The sequence below is a fragment of the Scyliorhinus torazame genome, chromosome 27, assembly GCF_047496885.1.
Source record: "Scyliorhinus torazame isolate Kashiwa2021f chromosome 27, sScyTor2.1, whole genome shotgun sequence".
Classification (NCBI taxonomy): Eukaryota; Metazoa; Chordata; class Chondrichthyes; order Carcharhiniformes; family Scyliorhinidae; genus Scyliorhinus; species Scyliorhinus torazame.
This window is the reverse complement of record NC_092733.1, coordinates 38,172,985-38,192,558: the sequence shown is the minus strand read 5'-3', so window position 1 is coordinate 38,192,558 and position 19,574 is coordinate 38,172,985. Positions and strand designations below refer to the sequence as shown.

The 19,574-nt window shown below is 46.5% G+C and overlaps 1 long non-coding RNA gene across 1 annotated transcript in view; it reads left to right on the top strand.

Moving 5' to 3' along the window:
• Window positions 1-2,537: 2,537 nt before the first annotated feature.
• Window positions 2,538-19,574, top strand: part of LOC140403361 (uncharacterized) — a 33,477-nt gene continuing 16,440 nt past the window's right edge. The window contains exons 1-2 of the long non-coding RNA XR_011938285.1: window positions 2,538-2,906; window positions 3,548-3,693. This is a non-coding gene — a long non-coding RNA (uncharacterized lncRNA). The remainder of the gene's footprint in view (window positions 2,907-3,547; window positions 3,694-19,574) is intronic.

Sequence of the window (19,574 nt, the reverse complement as noted above, 5' to 3'; positions counted from 1 at the left end):
GGAGGGTCCCAGAGGACTGGAAAATGGCTAATGTAACACTGCTGTTTTAGAAGGGAGGGAGGCAAAAAGCAGGAAATTATAGGCCACCGAGCCTCACTTCAGTTGTTTGCTGTATTTTACAGTCCGTTATTAAGGATGAGATTGTGCAGCACTTGGAAATGCATGGTAAAATAGGGCTGAGTCAGCACGGCTTCGTCAATAGGAGGTCTTGCCTGACAAATCTGCTCGAATTCTTTGAGGAATTAATGTTGAAGTTAGACAAAGGAGAACAAGTGGATGTGATCTATTTGGTTTTACAGAAGGTCTTTGACAAGGTGTCATACAGGAGGCTGCTAAATAAGATAAGAGCACCTGGTGTTAAGGGTGAAGTACTGGCATGGATAGAGGATTGGCTGACTGGCAGAAGGCAGAGAGTGGGGATAAAGGTTCCTTTTCAGGATGGCAGCCGGTGACTAGTGGTGTTCCTCAGGGAACTATTCATGTTGTATATTAACAACCTGGAAGATGGAACTGAGGGCATTGTTCCTACGTTTGCAGATGATTCAAAGATATATAAAAACATCCGTGGAAAATAGAAGCAGGAGGAGGACATTCGGCCCTTTGGACCCAAAAGCTATATCTAATTCCTTCTTGAAATTACACTGTTTTGGCCTCAAATACGTTGTGGTAGCAAATTTCACAGGCTCTATTGTCTCAGTTGGGTCACCACTCTGGGTAAATAAATTTCTCTGCATCTCTGTCCTAAAAGGATGACTACTTATCCTCTTATCCTCAAACTATCACCCCTAGTTCAGGACTCTCCCACATTCGGGAACATTCTTTCTGAATCTACCCTGTCTAATCCTGTTAGAATTGATAAGTTTCGATGAGATCCCCTCTCACTCTTCTAAAGTCCAATGCATATATTCCTACTCGACTTAGTCTCTCCTCAGATGACAGTCCTGCCAGGAATCAGCTTGGTAAAACTTTGCTGCACTTCTGCCATTGCACGATCATCCTTCCTCAGACAAAGACACCAAAACTTCCCACTATATTCCAGGTGTGGGCCTCACCAATGCCCTGTACAATTGTAAAATCCTCTCCTTATGAAGGCCAACATACCATTGGCCAGCTTTACTGCCTGCTGCCTTTAGGGCCTGCCCCATCACACAGTCAGAGAACTGCACCCCTCTAATTGACATGACTAATTGGTAACTTAAATCATTGGGGGCTGGAGAGAGAAAAGAGCCTGGGCCCAGTAAATATCCCTCAATCTGTGATTTGAATGATGAATTGGGTGAGTCTGTGTGTTTTGTAGGATGGAATCTCCCTCTCTCTCAGCCTTTGTGTGATGGAGAGTTTCCTAACTCCTCTCCGGAATGGTCTGGTCTCTGATTTTCAGCTGATGTCTCTTTGTCCCGGGCCTGGATTCCCTCCTCTATCCTGCCCCAAATCGAGTGGGATCGCTCGAACACAAACCGCCCGTGAGGAAAACTAGTGTCGGGATAGATTGAGGAAAAGCCAGCCGGTGAAATCCGACATTTCCAAGTTTACATCAATAATTCCAACATTTCCAGATGGGAGATGAAACTTTGGGAGCTTGATGCTGTGGTGGCTAAGTGTGTCCGTGTGATGTCATCACCCGCTGCCCAATTCGAGTTGCATGGCAACAGCTAACAGATCAAAACATATCACCGATAAACAATTCCCAATAAAATCTTCTCAAAAGTGGTTTCCTCCTTCACACAGTCGCGGAATCTTCACTCTTGTGGTGTGAATATAGTTTGAATCTCAGCTTCTCTTTCAACCTGGTTTTTCCAAATCTATGTGAATTTTCTTTCCCCTGCAGCATTATTTATATTTTCCGATCCGTTGACTGTCTTGGCCCTTCAATTTTTCTGCGTTGATCATTATTCTCTCAGTTGGTACTGAGTGACTTTCTCTCACCTTCTTGACGGCCACCATTTTGACCCATCAGCCATGTTGTACGGATGGCACTCCTCACCGGTCATCCAGGGACAACTCCTCCAGTATCCCAGCCTGCACTGCACCAGCCATTCCTATCCTCACCGGTCATCCAGGGACAACTCCTCCAGTATCCCAGCCTGCACTGCACCAGCCATTCCTATCCTCACCGGTCATCCAGGGACAACTCCTCCAGTATCCCAGCCTGCACTGCACCAGCCATTCCTATCCTCACCGGTCATCCAGGGACAACTCCTCCAGTATCCCAGCTTGCATTGCAGCTGGTCATTCCCATCCTCACCAGTCATCCAGGGACAATTCCTCCAGTATCCCAGCTTGCATTGCAGCTGGTCATTCCCATCCTCACCAGTCATCCAGGGGGAACTCCTCCAATATCCCAGCCTGCACTGCACTCAGCCATTCCCACACTCGCCAGTCAGCTGGGGGCAACTCCTCCAGTATCCCAACCTGCATTGCACCAACTACAAGTGGGAGGGGTTGTGTTTGTGACATCATCACAGCTTTACAAAGTCTCCATGGCAACAAATGAAACTTGGGTGATAAATATCAGATAATTACTGATAAACCCAACAGTGAATTGAGGAGAAATGTCTTGACGCAGAGAGTGGGGAGAATGAGAACCACAAAGAGGAGTTGGGGTGAGAGTCACCGAAACCTTTCAGGAGGCTCGATAAACACATGAGGGAGAAATGAACAGAAGGATAGACTGAGCAGAGAGCTGGGGATTGGAGAGGGGCTGGGGGAGGTGGAGAGAGAAAGCGGCTTGACAGTCTCTCACTGGGCCTCAGCCTCAGATACCAGCGAGAGATCACCTTCTCCCGAGCCTGCGATCCTGCCTCCTCACTTCCCCCTCTCACTCACGCTCTCCTTGCCGGCTGTCGGCTGGGTCTGTCTGACTGTCTCCATGGTGTCCACTCCAAGGTTCTTTGATGCTTTAACAGGTGGAGTTTTACTCATATTACTCGCACTAATATTGTTCAAACTAATGTTACTGATGTTACTCACACTAATAATTCTAATCGCACTCATTCTAACATATTTCTAATATTACTCACATTAATATTGCTCATATTATTTTTTTTTAAATGTTGAATACCCAATTATTTTTCCAATTAAGGGGCAATTTAGCGTGGCCATCCACCTACGCTGCACATCTTTGTGTTGTGGGGTTTAGACCCACACAGACACTGGGAGGATATGCAAACACCAGACTGACAGTGACTCGGGTCCAGGATCGAACCCGGGTCCTTGGTGCCATGAGGCAGCAGTGCTAACCACAGCGCCACCATGCCACCCCATATTACTCATACTAATAATACTCATATTAGTTTACACAATAATATTATTTTACACAATAATATTACTAATACTCATACTGACATATTTCTACTGTTACTCGCACTAATATTAATATTACTCATATTAATGTTATTCATACTAGCATATTTCAAATATTACTCACACTAATATTACTAGTGTTACTCATACTACTATTACTAATATTACTCATATGAACATATTTTTAATATCACTCACACTAACATTACCCGTACTAATATTGCTCACACTAATATTACTCCAGCACTCCAGCATTACATTCAGCAGAGAGACGTCAAAGATTCCAGCAGAGAGCGGCAGAGAGACATCACTGAGGTGCATTCTGGGAACAGTCGGTGCAGTCACCACAACTGAACAGCGGATCACAGAAGAACTCGGTGTCAAGGAACGGTAAGCCCCAAATATAACATTACTGCCGTGTTTCCATCCTTCCCTCCTCCTCTAATCAAAGAAAAGGGGAGGGAGGGAGAGATTGCGAGAGGCTCAATCCTGGAGGCTGGAAAATTTGTTGTAGCCTCAAAGGTACTGGGAACTTGACGACAGCAGCAAGGAAGGACTTAAACGGTGACATCACCGCCAGCAGGTAAGTGATGGGCTGGTGTAGCCACTTAAAATGGCCAACTCCCTATTCAAAATGGCGAACGGCAAAGGCTGATGGGAAAGTCAGCCAACAAGACAAAAACCAGCAGCTGCAGGTTTGCTGTGTATTTACCTCTGCAAAAATCAGACAACATCGATACCAGCGACCATCAGCATAACAATGTAGCAGCCATCTGCATACTGCTGAGCAATCCCCGGGAACAATAAGTAACAATTTGGACACACCAAGCAAAGCCAGACTCCTCGGCGCCAGCAGGAGCCAAAACAAAGGAGGTGAACGAGCACCTCAAGACCGCCCATCGATCAGGGAACCGCTCCAGTATTGGAGAAAATCGAACCAAGCGATTGGGACAAAGTCCAATCACTTGGGACCAGGTACAGGGAACGCCCCGAAAGGCGGGAAGCCCCTGCGGACTATAAGAGTTGAGCCCCAAGTTCAAATCGTTCTCTCTTCACCGCTCTCTTCTTCTTGCCCGGCTCACCCAGCAAAAGGAACCAACATTGACCGTGACCGGTGCAGTGACTCCAGTGATCATCAAAACCCGTAAGTCATAACTAAACGTTCGCTACGAGATAGGCGCTCCTAGCTACCAATCCGTACCAACTTCGAATCCCGCAGACTCAGAACCCGAACGAAAGGCCATTTGCTCCCCTGACCTGGTGGGCCAGTCCGAAGCTAAGTATAGGCCTGTTAGTTGTAGAAGCAGCTTAGACGTAGAATTTGTGCATGAGTAGCGATTATTGTGTATAATAAATGTGCTTTGATTTAAATCTTACTAATCGGTGTATTGGATTATTGATCATTACTCGGACTTGAACCTCATGGCGGTATCATAAAGATACCTGGCGACTCGAGAGCAAAGGTAATAAAACAGAGCAATTGGCCCAAGGAGAAAATTAGCAACATTATTTGGCGGGACCCGATCTAGAAGTGGAAAACCACTCCGGGAGAACCCAGAATTTGAATTAGAGATCTAATTGGCAACAGAAAACCACAAGTGTTCAAGCAGTTCTGATCAATACTCCTAATTCGGAAGTGTGTGTATGCATGCGTAACTAACGGCGATAAGGTAAAACTGATAGATTTTTTTTGTTGCGACAAAACTGTTGGAAGTTTGTATTTTGGAAAGTAGCGAAAGCCGTACCCGTATTTACAGCACCACCTTAATACCCCTGTCCCAAATTTGAAGAGCAGCATTCGGATAGGAAAGATGGCAATGCAGCGCCTAATGAACCCAGAGGAATTTGCGGTCGCAGCGACCAGCAGCAGTAGAGTGGGACAATGTCCCATTTGGGAGGAAGAGATCAATTAAACCAAGGAGAAAATTAGCGACCGCTGTGGGGTGCTCGGACTTCTTTTGCCTACATTTGTTGAGGCCATCTACGGGGTCACCCTGGTTATACCCGATCGCATCCAGGATCGCGGTATGCATTTCTGCAAGGGTGCCTCCTCCTACGTTCTGTGGGTCGGGAAGGGCTGCTGCTACTGAAGAATCTAAACTTAAAACGGTGAGCTTGACATGCTCTCTCTCATCCAGGCCGTACATGGTCGCCTGATGTTTGACGGTGGCAAAGAAATGGTGTGGGTCTGAGGTGGGGAGGAACGGTGTGATTTTCTCGCACTCATCCGGTAGTTGGGTCACTGTTCAGGGGGTGGAGTATAGAAATTCCGCATTGTCCGATGTGGCTGTGCGGTGGGTGGTTACAGGGTTCATTGGAGCGTGAACTATCTGCTGTGTGGGGGGTTGGGGCGCTTACCTTTTTTGTGGCTTTCCCTGCGCACATGTTCCCTGAACATATCTCTGCGCTGTTTCATTCAATTCTTCCCAATCAGGGCCGTCTTCCTGATCTAACTTTTCTCCAAAGGTTTCCTGAAAACCTTTCTGAACTGAAAGCAGCGATTGCAGCTCTGCAATCTGCTTCCGGCACTTTGCGTGATCTAGCGTGCTTTGTCTTTGTTATGTGGTGGCAGCATGGAGTGCTCTTAATGCTGCCTTGAGGTCACTACACTGTCTCTGTAATGCCTCGACCTGCTTTTCTGTTTCTTCACGTACCAGGACTGCACGTTGCGTGTCCTGATAGGCCTTTTTGTATTGAGATTGGCCATGATAAATTGCCCATAGTGTCCAAAATTGCCCTTGGTGTTGGGTGGAGGTGTTGAGTTTGGGTAGGGTGCTCTTTCCAAGAGCCGGTGCAGACTCAAAAGGCCGAATGGCCTCCTGCACTGTAAATTCAATGGTAATCTATGATTAATCTAGGACAAAGGTTCGGCACAACATCGTGGGCTGAAGGGCCTGTTCTGTGCTGTATATTCTATGTTCTATGAGACTGGAAGCTGCTTAAGTGCGCCAGAGATGACTGGTGTGCCCTTTTGGCATCCTCCACCTCTCCATCTCTTGCTGCCAACTTCCTTCTAAATTCTCCTTTTCTACCTCGCTTACATCGACCGTACTCATTCGATGTATGCCCTCAACTTCTTTCCGGAGCATCCTAACGACCTCCTCTGTGCCTCACAATTGTGCCAAGCAGGACACTATTGTCATCGGCTTGCAAGCTTTCCCTAAGCTCTTTTTTTGGATCTCGTTCAGGTTCTCCCACCAAGTATGTCCTATACTCCGGGGACCTGATTCCTAGTTGTCACAGAATTCATTCCAAAGGGGCCATCCTTTCCCTTTGAGATATTTCCTGATCTCTTCCTCCCAAATGGGACATTGTCCCACTCTACTGCTGCTGGTCGCTGCGACCGCAAATTCCTCTGGGTTCATTAGGCGCTGCATTGCCATCTTTCCTATCCGAATGCTGCTCTTTTGGGACAGTGGTATTAATCCGAATGCTGCTCTTCAAATTTGGGACAGGGGTATTAAGGCGGTGCTGTAAATACGGGTACTGCTTTCACTACTTTCCGAAATACAAACTTCCGACAGTTTGTCGCAACAAAAAATCTATCAGTTTTACCTTATCGCCCTGTTAGTTACGCATGCATACATACACTTCCGAATTAGGAGTATTAGAACATAGAACATAGAACAATACAGCGCAGTACAGGCCCTTCGGCCCACGATGTTGCACCAAAACAAAAGCCATCTAACCTACACTATGCCATTATCATCCATATGTTTATCTAATAAACTTTTAAATGCCCTCAATGTTGGCGAGTTCACTACTGTAGCAGGTAGGGCATTCCACGGCCTCACTACTCTTTGCGTAAAGAACCTACCTCTGACCTCTGTCCTATATCTATTACCCCTCAGTTTAAAGTTATGTCCCCTCGTGCCAGCCATATCCATCCGCGGGAGAAGGCTCTCACTGTCCACCCTATCCAACCCCCTGATCATTTTGTATGCCTCTATTAAGTCTCCTCTTAACCTTCTTCTCTCCAACGAAAACAACCTCAAGTCCATCAGCCTTTCCTCATAAGATTTTCCCTCCATACCAGGCAACATCCTGGTAAATCTCCTCTGCACCCGCTCCAAAGCCTCCACATCCTTCCTATAATGCGGTGACCAGAACTGTACGCAATACTCCAAATGCGGCCGCACCAGAGTTCTGTACAGCTGCAACATGACCTCCCGACTCCGGAACTCAATCCCTCTACCAATAAAGGCCAACACTCCATAGGCCTTCTTCACAACCCTATCAACCTGGGTGGCAACTTTCAGGGATCTATGTACATGGACACCTAGATCCCTCTGCTCATCCACACTTTCAAGAACTTTACCATTAGCCAAATATTCCGCATTCCTGTTATTCCTTCCAAAGTGAATCACCTCACACTTCTCTACATTAAACTCCATTTGCCACCTCTCAGCCCAGCTCTGCAGCTTATCTATATCCCTCTGTAACCTGCTACATCCTTCCACACTATCGACAACACCACCGACTTTAGTATCGTCTGCAAATTTACTCACCCACCCTTCTGCGCCTTCCTCTAGGTCATTGATAAAAATGACAAACCGCAACAGCCCCAGAACAGATCCTTGTGGTACTCCACTTGTGACTGTACTCCATTCTGAACATTTCCCATCAACCACCACCCTCTGTCTTCTTTCAGCTAGCCAATTTCTGATCCACATCTCTAAATCACCCTCAATCCCCAGCCTCCGTATTTTTTGCAATAGCCTACCGTGGGGAACCTTATCAAATGCTTTGCTGAAATCCATATACACCACATCAACTGCTCTACCCTCGTCTACCTGTTCAGTCACCTTCTCAAAGAACTCAATAAGGTTTGTGAGGCATGACCTACCCTTCACAAAGCCATGCTGACTATCCCTGATCATATTATTCCTATCTAGATGATTATAAATCTTGTCTCTTATAATCCCCTCCAAGACTTTACCCACTACAGACGTGAGGCTCACCGGTCTATAGTTGCCGGGGTTGTCTCTGCTCCCCTTTTTGAACAAAGGGACCACATTTGCTGTCCTCCAGTCCTCTGGCACTATTCCTGTAGCCAATGATGACATAAAAATCAAAGTCAAAGGTCCAGCAATCTCTTCCCTGGCCTCCCAGAGAATCCTAGGATAAATCCCATCAGATCCCGGGGACTTATCTATTTTCAGCCTGTCCAGAATTGTCAACACCTCTTCCCTACGTACCTCAATGCCATCTATTCTATTAGCCTGGGGCTCAGCATTCTCCTCCACAACATTATCTTTTTCCTGAGTGAATACTGACGAAAAATATTCATTTAGTATCTCGCCTATCTCTTCAGACTCCACACACAATTTCCCATCCCTGTCCTTGACTGGTCCTACTCTTTCCCTAGTCATTCGCTTATTCCTGACATACCTATAGAAAGCTTTTGGGTTTTCCTTGATACTTCCTGCCAAATACTTCTCATGTCCCCTCCTTGCTCGTCTTAGCTCTCTCTTTAGATCCTTCCTCGCTACCTTGTAACTATCCATCGCCCCAACCGAAACTTCACACCTCATCTTCACATAGGCCTCCTTCTTCCTCTTAACAAGAGATTCCACTTCCTTGGTAAACCACGGTTCCCTCGCTCGACGCCTTCCTCCCTGTCTGACCGGTACATACTTATCAAGAACACGCAGTAGCTGATACTTGAACAAGCCCCACTTATCCAGTGTGCCCAACACTTGCAGCCTACTTCTCCACCTTATCCCCCCCAAGTCACGTCTAATGGCATCATAATTGCCCTTCCCCCAGCTATAACTCTTGCCCTGCGGTGTATACTTATCCCTTTCCATCATTAACGTAAACGTCACCGAATTGTGGTCACTGTCCCCAAAGTGCTCTCCTACCTCCAAATCCAACACCTGGCCTGGTTCATTACCCAAAACCAAATCCAACGTGGCCTCGCCTCTTGTTGGCCTGTCAACATATTGTTTCAGGAAACCCTCCTGCACACACTGTACAAAAAACGACCCATCTATTGTACTCTAACTATATCTTTTCCAGTCAATATTTGGAAAGTTGAAGTCTCCCATAATAACTACCCTGTTACTTTCGCTCATATCCAGAATCATCTTCGCCATCCTTTCCTCTACATCCCTAGAACTATTAGGAGGCCTATAAAAAACTCCCAACAGGGTGACCTCTCCTATTGATCAGAACTGCTTGAACACTTGTGGTTTTCTGTTGCCAATTGGATCTCTAATTCAAATTCTGGGTTCTCCCGGAGTGGTTTTCCACTTCTAGATCGGGTCCTGCCAAATAATGTTGCTAATTTTCTCCTTGGTTCAATTGCTCTGTTTTATTACCTTTACTGTCGAGTCGCCAGGTATCTTTATGATACCGCCACGTGGTTCAAGTCCGAGTAATGATCAATAATCCAACACACCGATTAGTAAGATTTAAATCAAAGCGCATTTATTATACACAGTAATCGCTGCTCATGCACAAATTCTACGTCTAAGCTGCTTCTACAACTAACAGGCCTATACTTAACTTTGGACTGGCCCACCAGGTCAGGGGAGCAAATGGCCTTTCGTTCGGGTTCTGAGTCTGCGGGATTCGAAGTTGGTACGGATTGGTAGCTAGGAGCGCCTATCTCGTAGCGAGCGTTGAGTTATGACTTACGGGTTTTGATGATCACTGGAGTCACTGCGCCGGTCACGGTCAATGTTGGTTCCTTTTGCTGGGTGACCCGGGCAGGAAGAAGAGAGCGGTGAAGAGAGAACAATTTGAACTTGGGGCTCAACTCTTATAGTCCCCAGGGGCTTCCCGCCTTTCGGTGCGGACCCTGTACCTGGTCCCAAGCGATTGGACTTTGTCCCAATCGCTTGGTTCGATTTTCTCCAATACTGGAGCGGTTCCCTGATCGATGGGCGGTCTTGAGGTGCTTGTTCACCTCCTTTGTGTTGGTTCCTGCTGGCGCCGAGGAGTCTGGCTTTGCTTGGTGTGTCAAAAATGTTACTTATTGTTCCCGGGGATTGCTCATCAGTATGCAGTTGGCTGTTCACTGTTATGCTGATGGTCGCTGGGATCGATGTTGTCTGGTTTTTTGCGGAGGTAAATATACAAAAACCTGCAGCTGCTGGTTTTTGTCTTGTTGGCTGACTTTCCCATCAGCCTTTGCCGTTTGCCATTTTGAATCGGGAGTTAGCCAAATTTAAGTGGCTACACTGGTGACTGGTAAGTAGTTTTTTATTTTTATTTTCTATTTTCTGCTCTCTTATTTACTCTTGGCGTTGTTATAAAATTAACTTGAGTTATGTAATGGAAGGAGATCCCGGTCCCGTGTCATGCTCCTCTTGTGTGATGTGGGAATTCAGGGACCCTTCCGGTGTCCCTGACTCCATGTGCAGGAGGTGTCCAACTGCAGCTGCTCTCAGACCTGTTGACGGCTCTGGAGCTGTAGGTCGATTCACTTCAGTGCATCCGCGATGCTGAGGGAATCGTGGATAGAACGTTCAGTAAGTTGGTCATACTACTGATAAAAATTACTGACGAGGATAGGGAATGCGTGACCACCAGACAGGAGAAGAGTAGGAAGGCAATACAAGGGTCCCTGCCGGTCATCTCCCTCCAAAACAGATATACCGTTTTGGATACTGTTGGGGGAGATGGCTCACCAGGGGAAGGCAGCAGCAGCCAGGTTCATGGCACCATGGCTGGCTCTGCTGCACAGGAGGGCAGGAAAAAGAGTGGCAGAGCTACAATGTAGGAGATTCAATTGTAAGGGGAATAGATAGGCATTTCTGCGGCAAGAAATGAGACTCCAGAATAGTGTGTTACCTTCTCTGGTGCAAGGGTCAAAGATGTGTCGGAGCAGCTGCAGGGCATTCTGGGAGGGGAGGGTAAACAGCCAGCTGTCATGTAGGCACCAACAATATTGGTAAAAAACGGGATGATTTCCTACAAGCTGAATTTAGAGAGTTAGGAGTTAAACTGGAAAGCAGGACCTCAAAGGTAGTAATCTCAGGATTGCTACCAGTGCCTTGTGCTAGTCAGAGTAGGAATGGCAGGAGAGCAAGTTAATACGTGGCTTGAAGGATGGTGCAAGAGGGAGGGATTCAAATTCCGCGGATATTGGAACCGGTTCTGGCGGAGGTGGGACCAGTACAAATCAGATGGTCTGCACCCGGGCAGGACTGGGGGAGGGTTTGCTAGAGCTGTTGGGGAGGGTTTAAACTAATATAACGGGGGATGGGAACTGATGCAGGAAGTCGGATGGAAGTAAGGTGGGGACAGAAACAAAAGGCAGGAAAGAGAAAAGTGGAAGGCAGAAAAACCAAAGACAAAAATCAGAAAGGGTCACATTACATCATAACGCTAAAAGGGCAATAAATGTAAAAACAACAAGCCCAAAGGCTGTGTCTCCATGCGAGGAGCATTCGTTATAAGGTTGAAGGATATTTTTTTTAAAAAAAATTTAGAGTACCCGATTCATTTTTTTCCAATTAATGGCCAATCCACCTGCCCTGCACATCTTTTGGGTTGTGGGTGCGCAACCCACACAAACACCGGGAGAATGTGAAAACTCCACATGGACAATGACCCAGAATATCACAGCTGTACTGCGAGAGGACACCTCAGAGGGCAGTGAGGCTATATGGGTAGAGATCAGGAATAAGAAGGGTGCAGTCACAATGTTGGGGGTATACTACAGGCCTCCCAACAGCCAGCAGGAGATAGAGGAGCAGATAGGTAGACAGATTTTGGAAAAGAGTAAAAACAACAGGGTTGTGGTGATGGGAGACTTCAACTTCCCCAATATTGACTGGGACTCACTTAGTGCCAGGGGCTTAGACGGGGCGGAGTTTGTAAGGAGCATCCAGGAGGGCTTCTTAAAACAATATGTAAACAGTCCAACTAGGGAAGGGGCAGTACTGGACCTGGTATTGGGGAATGAGCCCGGCCAGGTGGTAGATGTTTCAGTAGGGGAGCATTTCGGTAACAGTCACCACAATTCAGTAAGTTTTAAAGTACTGGTGGACAAGGATAAGAGTGGTCCGAGGATGAATGTGCTAAATTGGGGGAAGGCTAATTATGACAATATTAGGCGGGAACTGAAGAACATAGATTGGGGGCGGATGTTTGAGGGCAAATCAACATCTGACATGTGGGAGGCTTTCAAGTGTCAGTTGAAAGGAATACAGGACAGGCATGTTCCTGTGAGGAAGAAAGATAAATACGGCAATTTTCGGGAACCTTGGATGACGAGTGATATTGTAGGCCTCGTCAAAAAGAAAAAGGAGGCATTTGTCAGGGCTAAAAGGCTGGGAACAGACGAAGCCTGTGTGGCATATAAGGAAAGTAGGAAGGAACTTAAGCAAGGAGTCAGGAGGGCTAGAAGGGGTCATGAAAAGTCATTGGCAAATAGGGTTAAGGAAAATCCCAAGGCTTTTTACACGTACATAAAAAGCAAGAGGGTAGCCAGGGAAAGGGTTGGCCCACTGAAGGATAGGCAAGGGAATCTATGTGTGGAGCCAGAGGAAATGGGCAAGGTACTAAATGAATACTTTGCATCAGTATTCACCAAAGAGAAGGAATTGGTAGATGTTGAGTCTGGAGAAGGGGGTGTAGATAGCCTGGGTCACATTGTCATCCAAAAAGACGAGGTGTTGGGTGTCTTAAAAAATATTAAGGTAGAAAGTCCCCAGGGCCTGATGGGATCTAACCCAGAATACTGAAGGAGGCTGGAGAGGAAATTGCTGAGGCCTTGACAGAAATCTTTGGATCCTCGCTGTCTTCAGGGGATATCCCGGAGGACTGGAGAATAGCCAATGTTGTTCCTCTGTTTAAGAAGGGTAGCAAGGATAATCCCGGGAACTACAGGCCGGTGAGCCTTACTTCAGTGGTAGGGAAATTACTGGAGAGAATTCTTCGAGACAGGATCTACTCCCATTTGAAAGCAAATGGACGTATTAGTGAGAGGCAGCACGGTTTTGTGAAGGGGAGGTCGTGTCTCACTAACTTGATAGAGTTTATCGAGGAGGTCACTAAGATGATTGATGCAGGTAGGGCAGTAGATGTTGTCTATATGGACTTCAGTAAGGCCTTTGACAAGGTCCCTCATGGTAGACTAGTACAAAAGGTGAAGTCACACGGGATCAGGGGTGAACTGGCAAGGTGGATACAGAACTGGCTAGGCCATAGAAGGCAGAGGGTAGCAATGGAGGGATGCTTTTCTAATTGGAGGGCTGTGACCAGTGGTGTTCCACAGGGATCAGTGCTGGGACCTTTGCTCTTTGTAGTATATATAAATGATTTGGAGGAAAATGTAACTGGTCTGATTAGTAAGTTTGCAGACGACACAAAGGTTGGTGGAATTGCGGATAGCGATGAGGACTGTCTGAGGATACAGCAGGATTTAGATTGTCTGGAGACTTGGGCGGAGAGATGGCAGATGGAGTTTAATCCGGACAAATGTGAGGTAATGCATTTTGGAAGGGCTAATGCAGGTAGGGAATATACAGTGAATGGTAGAACCCTCAAGAGTATTGAAAGTCAAAGAGATCTAGGAGTACAGGTCCACAGGTCATTGAAAGGGGCAACACAGGTGGAGAAGGTAGTCAAGAAGGCATACGGCATGCTTGCCTTCATTGGCCGAGGCATTGAGTATAAGAATTGGCAAGTCATGTTGCAGCTGTATAGAACCTTAGTTAGGCCACACTTGGAGTATAGTGTTCAATTCTGGTCGCCACACTACCAGAAGGATGTGGAGGCTTTAGAGAGGGTGCAGAAGAGATTTACCAGAATGTTGCCTGGTATGGAGGGCATAAGCTATGAGGAGCGATTGAATAAACTCGGTTTGTTCTCACTGGAACGAAGGAGGTTGAGGGGAGACCTGATAGAGGTATACAAAATTATGAGGGGCATAGACAGAGTGGATAGTCAGAGGCTTTTCCCCAGGGTAGAGGGGTCAATTACTAGGGGGCATAGGTTTAAGGTGAGAGGGGCAAGGTTTAGAGTAGATGTACGAGGCAAGTTTTTTACGCAGAGGGTAGTGGGTGCCTGGAACTCACTACCGGAGGAGGTAGTGGAAGCAGGGACGATAGGGACATTTAAGGGGCATCTTGACAAATATATGAATAGGATGGGAATAGAAGGATACGGACCCAGGAAGTGTAGAAGATTGTAGTTTAGTCGGGCAGCATGGTTGGCACGGGCTTGGAGGGCCGAAGGGCCTGTTCCTGTGCTGTACATTTCTTTGTTCTTTGTTTGTTTGTTCTTTGTTGTTCAGAGCCAGGATCGAACCTGGGACCTCGGTGCCGTGAGGCAGCAGGGCTAACCCACTGTGCCACTACGCTTTCCTTAAGGTTGATGAATTAACTGCGTTGGCAATCATTAATGGATATGATGTAATTGGGATCACAGAGACCTGACTCCAGGGTGACAAAGGATGTAAACTCAACATCCAGGGTTATTCAATAGTTAGGAAAGGGAGGTGAGGTAACATTGCTGGTTAAACAGGAGATTAACGCAATAGTAAGGAAGGACATTAGCCTGGACAATGTGGAATCTGTATGGCTGGAGCTGCGGAACACCCAAAGAGCAAAACACGTTAGTGGGAGTTGTGTACAAACCATTAAACAGTAGTTGTGAGGTTGAGGATGGCATCAAACAGGAAATTAGAGATGTGTGCAGTAAGGATTCAGCAGTTATGGGTGATTTCAATCTGCATATAGATTGGGCTAATCAAACTGGTAGCAATGCAATCGAGGAGGATTTCCTGGAATATTTAAGGGATGGTTTTCTCAACCAATATGCCAAGGAACCAACTAGAGAGCAGGTCTCCTAGAACTGGGTATTGTGCAATGAGAGAGGATTAATTAGCAACATTGTGGAGTGAGATCCTTTAAGGAAGAGTGACCATAATATTGTTGAATTCTGCATTAAGATGGAGAGTCACACAGTTAAGTCTGAGACTGAGTTCCTGACCTTAAAGGAAGCCAACTTTGATGGTATGAGACGTGCATTGGCTAGGATAAGATGGCATAGAATACTTAAGGGGCTGACGTTGGATATGCAATGGAAGACATTTAAAGAACACATGGATGAAATTCAACAATTGTATATATGGCTGGCGCAAGAGTAAGATGGGGAAGGTGGAGCAGCCATGGCAAACAAGGGAAATCAGGGAGAGTGTTCAAGCCAAAGAGGAGGAATGTAAATTGGCCAGGAAAAGCAGCAAGCTTGAGAACTGGGAGAACTTTAAAATTCAGCAGAAGAGGACAAAGGGTTTAATTCAGAAGGGGAAATAGAATACGAGAGTAAGCTTGCGGAAGCATAAAAACTGACTGCAAAAGCTTCTAAAGATATGTGAAGAGAAAAAGACTGGTGAAGACCAATGTAGGTCCCTTACAGTTAGAATCAGGTAAATTCATAATGGGCGACAAAGAGATGGCAGACCAGTTGAACAAATACTTTGGATCGGTCTTTACTAAGGAGGACACAAATAACCTTCCAGAAATAGGACAGGGCCATACGGCAGGGCAAGGTTTATAATTGGGGGAGGGGTAATTATGATGCGATTAGGCAAGAAATAGGGACCATAAGATGGGAACAGAAACTGTCAGGGAAAGGCACAAATGAAAAGTGGAGCTTGTTCAAGGAACAAATACTGTGTCCTTGATAGGCATGTCCCTGTCAGGCAGGGAGGAAATGGCCGTGTGAGGGAACCATGGTTCACAAAAGAGGTTGAATGTCTTGTCAAGAGGAAAAAGGAAGAGTATGTAAGGATGAGAAAACAAGATTCAGGAGGGTCGCTTGAGGGTAGCAAGGAATGAGCTGAAAAAAGGGCCTAGGAGAGCTAGGAGGGGGCATGAGAAGTCCTTGGTGGGTCGGATCCAGGAAAACCCCAAAGCATTTTACTCTTGTGTGAGAAATAAAAGAATGACCAGGGTGAGGGTAGGGCCGGTCAAGGACAGTAGTGGGAACTTGTGCATGGAGTGAGAAGAAATAGGAGAGGCGTTGAATGAATACTTTTCTTCAGTATTCACAAAGGAGAGGGGCCATGTTTTTGAGGATGAGAGTGTGATACAGGCGGGTAAGCTGGAGGAGGTAGATGTTCTGAGGAAGGATGTATTAGCAATTTTGAAAAACCTTCGGGTCGACCAGTCCCCTGGGCCAGATGGGATATCCTAAGATTCTTTGGGAGGGAAGGGATAAGACTGCAGAGCCTTTGGCTTTGATCTTTGGCTCCTCATTGTCCACGGGGATAGTACCAGAGGACAAGAGTGATGAATGTTGTTCCTCTGTTCAAGAAAGGGAATAGAAATGACCCTGGTAATTATAGGCCGGTTAGTCTTACTTTGATGGTCGGTAAGTTAATGGAAAAGGTCCTGAAGGATAGGATTTATGACCATTTGGAAAGATGCAGCTTAATCCAGGATTCGTGATGGGTAAGTCTTGCCTCACAAATTTGATTGAATTCTTTGAGGAGGTAACTAAGTGTGTAGATGAAGGTAGCGCAGTTGATGTCGTATGCATGGATTTTAGTAAGGCGTTTGATAAGGTTCCCCATGGTCGGCTCATAAAGAAACTGAGGAGGTGTGGGATAGAGGGAACTTTGGCCAATTGGATAAGTAACTGGCTATCACATAGAAGACAGAGGGTGGTGGTGGATGGAAAATTTTCAGACTGGAGCCCAGTTACCAGCGATGTACCACAGGGATCAGTGCTGGGTCCTCTGCTATTTGTGATTTTTATCAATGACTTGCAGGAGGGGGCTGAAGGGGTCAGTAAATTTGCTGACGACACCAAGATTGGTGGAGTAGTGGATGAGGTGGAGGGCTGTTGTAGGCTGCAAAGAGACCTTGATGGGAAGCAGAGCTGGGCCGAAAAATGGTAGATGGAGTTTAACCCTGATAAGTGTGAGGTGATTCATTTTGGTTGGAAAAATTTGAATGCGGATTACAGGGTCAATGGCAGGGTTCTGAGGAATGTGGAGGGACAGAGAGATCTTGGGGTTCATATCCACAGATCTCTGAAGGTTGCCACTCAAGTGGACAGAGCTGTGAAGAAGGCCTACAGTGTCTTGGCGTTTATTAACAGGGGGCTTGAGTTTAAGAGCCATGGGGTTATGCTGCAACTGTACATGACCCTGGTGAGACCACGTTTGGAGTATTGTGCACAGTTCTGGTCACCTCACTATAGGAAGGACGTGGAAGCATTGTAAAGGGTGCAAAGGTGATTTACCAGGATGCTGCCTGGTTTTCAGGCTAGGTCTTATGAGGAAAGATTGAGGGAGCTAGGGCTTTTCTCTTTGGAGCGAAGGAGGATGAGAGGCAACTTAATAGAGATTTATAAAATTATGAGGGGGATAGATAGAGTGGACGTTCAGAGACTATTTCCTCGGGTGGATGTAGCTGTTACAAGGGGGCATAACTATAAGATTCAGGGTGGGAGATTAGGAGAGATGTCCAAGGTAGGTTCTTTACTCAGAGAGTGGTTAGGGTGTGGAATGGACTGCCTGCTGTGATAGTGGAGTCGGACACTTTAGGAACTTTCAAGCGGTTATTGGATAGGCACATGGAGCACACCAGAATGACAGGGAGTGGGATAGCTTGATATTGGTTTCGAACAAGGTTCGGCACAACATCGAGGGCCGAAGGGTCTGTGCTGTACTGTTCTTTTACATAGAATTTACAGTGCAGAAGGAGGCCATTCGGCCCATCGAGTCTGCACCGGCCCTTGGAAAGAGCACCCTACCCAATGTCAACACCTCCACCCTATCCCCATAACCCAGTAACCCCACCCAACACTAAGGGCAATTTTGGACACTAAGGGCAATTTATCATGGCCAATCCACCTAACCTGCACATCTTTGGACTGAGAGGAAACCGGAGCACCCGGAGGAAACCCACGCACACGGGGAGGATGTGCAGACTCCGCACAGACAGTGACCCAAGCCGGAATCGAACCTGGGACCCTGGAGCTGTGAAGCAATTGTGCTATCCACAATGCTACCGTGCTGCCCACTATAACTATATGTTCTAAATACTGGGGACAGGGGGTCTAGTATGAAGGACGAACTGAAGGAAACCCTTATTAGTCAGGAAATTGTATTTAGGAAATTTGTGGGATTAAAAGCCGATGAGTCCCCTGGACCTGATGTTCTGCATCCCAGAATACTTTAGAAAGTGGCCCTGGAAATAGTGGACGCATTTCCCAGCATTCTATTCTGGAAGAGTTTGTACGGATTGGAGGATCGATAATATAACCCCACTTTTTCAAAGAGTAAACTGGGAATTATAGACGTTTAGCCTAACGTCAGTGGGGAAAATGCTGGAATCCATTATTGAGGATAAAATAACTGAGCACTTGGAAAGTGGGGACAGGATCAGTCCAAGTCAGCATGGATTCACTAAAGGGAAATCATTTTTGACAAAACTTCTGGAACTTTTTGAGGATGTGACCAGTAAAGTGGACAAAGGAGCCAGTGGATGTTGTGTATCTGGACTTTCAAAAGGCTTTTGACAAGGTCCCACACAAGAAATTAATGAGCAAAATTAGAACTCATGGTATTGGGAGTAATGTATTGACATGGACAGAGAACTGGTTGGCAGACACGAAGCAGAGATTGGGAATAAATGGGTCTTTTTCAGAGTGGCAGGCAGTGACTAGTGGGGTACCGCAGGATTCAATGCTGGGACCCCAGCTATTCACAATACACAATGATTTGAACGAAGGAATTGCATGCAATATCTCCAAATTTGCAGATGATACTAAGCTGGTGATAGTGTGTGCCATGAGGAGGATGCAGCGAGGCTGCAGGGTGACTTGGATAGGCTGGCTGAGTGGGCAAATATTTGGCAAATGCAATATAATGTGGGGAAATGTGAGGTTATCCACTCTGGTGGCAAAAACAGGAAGGCAGGTTATCTGAATAGTGGCAGTTTAGGAAAAGGGGATGTGCAATGAGATCTGGGTGTCACGGTGGAACAGTCACTGAAGGTTGGCGTGCAGGTACAGCAGGGGTTTCATAGAATTTACAGTGCAGAAGGAGGCCATTCAGCCCATCGGGTCTGCACCGGCTCTTGGAAAGAGCACCCTACCCAAGGTCAACACCGCCACCCTATCCCCATAACCCAGTAACCCCATCCAACACTAAGGGCAATTTTGGACACTAAGGGCAATTTATCATGGCCAATCCACCTAACCCGCACATCTTTGGACTGTGGGAGGAAACTGGAGCACCCGGAGGAAACCCACGCACACACTGGGAGGATGTGCAGACTCCGCACAGACAGTGACCCAAG